Source organism: Helianthus annuus, chromosome 9, assembly GCF_002127325.2.
Source record: "Helianthus annuus cultivar XRQ/B chromosome 9, HanXRQr2.0-SUNRISE, whole genome shotgun sequence".
Taxonomy (NCBI): Eukaryota; Viridiplantae; Streptophyta; class Magnoliopsida; order Asterales; family Asteraceae; genus Helianthus; species Helianthus annuus.
In genome coordinates, this window is record NC_035441.2 from 156,438,351 (window position 1) to 156,444,350 (window position 6,000).

A 6,000-nucleotide genomic window follows, 5' to 3' on the forward strand; every position below is an offset into this window, starting at 1 on the left:
TGCTGAACATCCAACACCTGAATCACCGGTTTCGCGTCCGTCGTTTGCAAATTTCCGCTACATATCGCCGATATTGCGCCTGTCGTTAGTCTCACCGCCATTGATGGAGGTTAATTGCAGTTGTGTGTGTAAGAAGATTTAGAATTATGGAAACCCTAGAGAGAGAAAGTATGAGAGATAGGGAAAACAGGAACTGAATCTTGGTGTTGGATGTTCCGCAAGTTCTGGAAACCCTAACAGAGATAGAATAATGTAACACACAGGGTGCGCCGTCTTTTGATCTACTGTGTGTTAGGGTTTTACTAGGGGGTTGAAGATGTCTCTAGTTAGGGTTTTGATCCAGGGGTTGAAGATGATGTAAATGGGAAATGAATATTAAAAGGGTATATAAAGGAATTAATAATGTATTTAATTTAGTTTTTTAATTAAGAAAATGTTAAATGAAAGCACTTGGACAAAAATACCCCTGCATAAAAAGACAAAATAGGCAGGTGGTAACAGTAAAAAATGAGACTTGGAATTTTGGACTAAATGACAATAAAGGTGAAACCACAGGGACCCAGATTTAAAAAGTTTGAGATTTGTACTAAAATGATAAAACTGCCCAAACCACAGGGACCAAAATGCCATTTTACTCTATTTGGAAAGAAAGTTTGTTTTCAAATAATATTCGAGCTTTCTGAGCCACGCTCTAACATCCCCATGAAGGCTCGCAATCTTATAAAGTTGAACTCGAGCTAGCCTATTTTTTTAGTTGAGTGTTGTCAAAATTGATCTATGTTTTAACTAGGGGTATGAATTTTGGACTCACACAAAGTTCATATGAAATTCACAAGTTTTGATACAGTCTAAACATGTTCTTGTCAGTTTCACGCTGAATTCGCAAACACGTTTAGTTAAACAGACGTGTTTGTGGGTTAGTAACAACTCGTTTAAGAATTTATTTTTTTCTACTTTTTAAATGTGTTTTATGTAAACTTAAACTAATTGGTTATTTTTTATGTTTAAATTTATCACTTTAAAACACAAGTTGGCACAGTTTAAACACAATTATTTAAAATATAAATAGTAAACGTAATTTTAGAATTGCAAAGTATTAATATGGAAAAAAGTTACATATATTTTTTTTCTCTTAAACGAACCGTGATCGTGTCAACTAACTAATACACGTGTCATGTTCGAGTTCATATAAAATTTCTGGATTAGTGTTGAGTTCAACCAACCAACCCTCGAAGATGGCCCATTTCGCAGCCCTAGCTTTTTCATTATTTGCATCTTTGGTTATGACCTTCAAGTTAAGGCATATTTCATTTATAAAGCTTGAACAAACTCTACATAAATCCAGGTATCTCAAAGAAAATAACGTTACATCGTTACATGTATGTAGAACTTTCTTTAAAAACTTACATAAAGTTTTTAGATACTATTTTGTAGCCATTGGATCACTTAAAAATGTTACCATCAATTTGAGATGTGAAGCCCTATAAAGAGTGGGACCTCACTTGCCAAAAAAAAAAAAAAAAAAAAAAAAATTCTTTTTGAGTATAAATCATGTTAGTGGGATTCTCCATTGCTATACAACGAGCTTTCGGTCAGTATCACTTCAGTTCGGTATGCTAAGGTACTGGCACTCAGTATAGCAACAAAAAAGATACGTTAAGAGAATATCCACACATGTTTTAGATTGAAAACCATAAAAACGAATGCCAATACTAATACTGATGTGGTTCGGTGTTCGACCGCTATTAGCTCGGCACTACGATATTAAAAAATACTTTATTGCGAATACAACTCTATTTTTAACAAATTTCATAACGGCACGTTGAAACAACAATAAAAACAAATGAATACGGAACCAACACCAATGTTATGCAGACGGTATAGGTTTTGTTCCTCGCAGTAAAGAAAAAAATCAACTATATTTGGCTCGTTTGGATTAAACTTTAATCAAATTATTTCGCAATGATATTTTTGGAATTATATATTATATAATATCTTATATTAGACAATGTCACTTTATATATAATATATAAACACTTTATATATAATATATAAAGTAAACTATGAGGTAGCTTTAATAATACATATGTTTGTGCTTTGATAAATTTATATCTAAACATAGATAAAATTAGCATGTCGTAACGATATTTTTGGAATTTTATAAAATACCATATCTTAAAAGTTATAAAAAATAATAATCTAAAAGTATTTATAATAATAAAGTAATAAAAAAATTAAACTCATTGTTCAAAGTCTTTCAACCGGGCCCATTAAGGTACTGAAAATTAACTTGTCCATATAGCTTTAGCTATCTCATTTTGTTTTGATGAGGCTTACTCAGTTTTCGTCTATGATAAGAATACAAGAAAATAATATGTGATTTCTCAAATAGTTTACTCTATTATTATAAAAAATGAAGTTCAGCCAACCTTTCTCCTCGTTTATTACCAGATTTGTGCTAAAATCTTTTAGACCAAATTATTTTGATATTAAAGTCAATAAAATAATTCATAGTGACTACATAGTGATCAATATAGAATCGATACCCACGACATCCTTGTGTGCCCTTACATATCTGGATCAAGATCTAAAGCATGACGACCGCCTTCTGTTTTTTTTTTTCGCGGCGAGTCAAAGACAACACCCATGGCCTTGACACCTTTGACATTGGCTATGATGAGTTTTGCCATAAGCCAACAACGGAATTAGGGGGTCCATTGACCCTTCGGCGACTTGTATTTATGTTAATCAAGTATCCAAGGCTGAAGGTTTTATGTGGTTTGACCCTCGTATATTGGTGACACAGAGCATTCCAAACGAGAAGAAGAAAAAAAGTTAGATAAGTCATACCAAAAAGAATTTCTGGTAGACCAACAACGGTCGGGACTTCTCTGGTTATTTGGTGAGCGCATGAAGATGAAGAGAATAAAATATTTAGTTATTTATTTTTATTTGTTGAATGGGCCTTTTCTAGCCAAACATTATATTGATTAGGGATCTTGGATCTGCAAATAAGATCCAAGATCAAGGGCGATACAACAAACAAAATATTAGTTTAGTTTTGAAAATTATAAAAGAATGTGTGAAAGTTGTAATAAATTCTTGAAAACTATTTTGTGTCATTGAGTAATTACAAAACCTTAAATTGTGTTTAATAATTATGTTTAAGATTTGGTTTTGTAATAGGAATAATTGCATATTTCCCCTTAAAAACAACCTTAATTGCATATTTCCCCTTCCATGTTAAAATGACTAAACTACCCTTCTCAAACTCTCTACAAACCCTATCCAAACCAAACACACACAAAGCCAAACAACTCTTTGCCTCTCCTTCTCGATGACAGACCGACAGTCACACCGGCCGGCCACCGGCTTTCTTTTGTTTCTCCGACACACCACCCACACCCCCACAACTCTCCCTCGTTCTTTCATCTCCGGCGGCAAACCGGAGCAACGCCGGCTGTCTTCTCCGGCCGCACAACCCTCACACACACCCCACCTTGCAGAGTTAACAGAGAGAGACGGAGCTGAGAGAGAGATTGGTGAGAGAGAGAGAGAGAGATAGCGAAGGCGAGATTTCCGGCGTCAGTGCCGCCGTTCACGGCGGCGGAGACGGTGGGTTTCAGATGAAAAGGTTGGTGTACAAAACTAATTATCACTGAAATTTGGCAATTCTCTTATAGCTTGTTGACAGCATGAGCACGATTATGTTGTTGGAGTCAAATAACGGTCATATTGACTGAGTTTAGCCGCCGTACTTTTAAACCTTGTTCATATGTTTGAATTTGTTTCTTTGTTCCAGAAAACTGTCTTATTACATCTTCTTGCTTTGGTTAGGCTTATAAGAATTATATATGTTTTCATTCAACTTTAATAATCAATAACATTAAAATGCAGTTTGATCTCGTTGATTTTGCAAGCAGCAATGTTGCAATAGTGTCAATATTCAGAGATAATGTCACACATGTGATTGCCACCACAGATTCAAAAGGTGCCGGCACAAGAACATATAAACTGTTAATGGCCAAATGGTCAAAACTTTGGCTGTCTTTTTCATTTTTTGGATATTGTTAAATTGAATTTTTATGGATGGTTTTTTAGATGATTTTTTGGTACTGTAATGGATTAAAGTTTTGGCATTTTGTTTTCTATTTAGATGATTGTCAATTGTATTTTTTTATGATTGTTACTCTAATTCGTGAGAAAAAATAATAAAAAAAAAACTTCATAAAAAATGCAAGTAGTGAAAAAAAGATAAAAACTAGTAAAAAAGGTATATCCGCAATTTTCTAAAGTTTAGTAAAATGATGGGTAAAATAGTCTTTCTATAATTTAATTTTAATAAATTAAATCAAAATGGGTAAATTTACAATTTTACTAGTTAATAGAGGGGAAATATGCAATTTAATTTTTGATTTGGGTATATATGCAATTTTAAAATTTTTAAGGAGAAATATGCAAAAAGCCCATAATTATAACTGACTGAATCTTAACTGCCACCTCTAGCAACACTTGTAAAAAATGAAATAAAATAAACTAGACTTGCTCCAAGGCTTCAGGAAGCTGTTTCTTTGTACAAATCAAGGTCAATACCCTCAATCTGACGAGAACATAAATAGTTTTTCCCACTGGAAATTTTAACACATTTTAATAATCATTCACAATGATATTTCACATTTTCATCAAATCAATGTGTTCCATGGTGTTACTGAAATTACAAGATCGCTCCACACCTTTTCATGTTATCTCGCACCCTAGCAGGTCCCTTAAGATGATGTTCAAGATTTTTTTCTAAATTGTGTGAAGAGATATAATCCAGTAGATTTGGGTTATAAATAAAAAATAGCTAAATAGGGGAACGGGTCAAAATGGTCCATGAGGTTTGGTCATTTTTGCCACATTCATACACAACTCAAACCTTTGGAATCTGGGTCCCTCTGGTTTCAATTTTATTGCCATTTTCATCCAAAATCAAAATTTGATCAGATTTTTCAATTTACATCTAGCTAATATGTCTTTTCCTCTCTTTTAATGAAGGGCAAAATAGTCTTTTAATGCTTTATTATAACAAATTAAAAAAATCTGATCATTTTGCCCTTCATTAAAAGGGAGGAAAAACAGACAAAAAAGCTGAATGTTAACTAAAAAAACTAACCAGATTTTGTTTTTGGATAAAAATGGCAACAAAATTGAAACCATAGGGACCCAGATTCAAAAGGTTTGAGTTTTGGACTAAGGTGGCAAAAGTGACGAAACCTCAGGGACCATTTTGGCAGTTTACTCTATTGAAACACATAAAGTTGATGGAAGTGGAACAGTTACCGTTGAGTAATCTAGGTCACAATCTGTTAACTTAAAGATGAAAAGAAATGTACGGAAACTGGTTTGGATATGGAGCCGACAATAGATATAGGGAAAATTACGAGAATGGCCAAAGACCAAACCCACTTGTGAAAATGGCCACCTCATGCGCCCTTGGAACAGCGCATCCGGCCTCCAACGCGTCCTTCAATAGGAGTATGACACGTGTGGATTTTGTGTGGAAGAGTCAGCCGCCAGCGCATCCCAGTATATAAAGTAGCCTGATGCGTCTGGCTCTGCTGCTTCCCGAGGTGCTGATGGCTCCTTGGCTGGCTCGCTGATGGCTCATTGGCTGGCTCGTATGCTTTATTGAAGGACGCATTGGAGGCGCTTGTCGATAATTATTTATTTAACATTTTCGAATTATTTGTAAATTATAATTTGCACCCTATAAATACCCACGAAAATCAGATGTTATATATGCAACCAATTGTATACAATGGCTATCTCTAGTCCTTTCGATAGCCTCCAAATAGAAACGAAGGTGTTTACATGGTTTGAAAATGACGTTTTCTTAAGCTTTAGAAGTGCCCGTGCTTATGGGTGATGGTACCTGGTAGGGGTGTTCAAGAGCCGATCCGATCCGATCGAGGGTCTGCTCGTGCTCGGATTGAATTACAAACGATTCGATCGGATTGA

The 6,000-nt window shown here is 34.6% G+C and overlaps 1 long non-coding RNA gene across 1 annotated transcript; it reads left to right on the plus strand.

The window, feature by feature from the left end:
• The first annotated feature begins 3,273 nt into the window (after positions 1-3,273).
• Positions 3,274-4,139, plus strand: LOC110917369. The gene is made up of 2 exons (XR_002580513.2): positions 3,274-3,634; positions 3,898-4,139. It is a non-coding gene; the product is annotated as an uncharacterized LOC110917369 (long non-coding RNA).
• Positions 4,140-6,000: the final 1,861 nt, after the last annotated feature.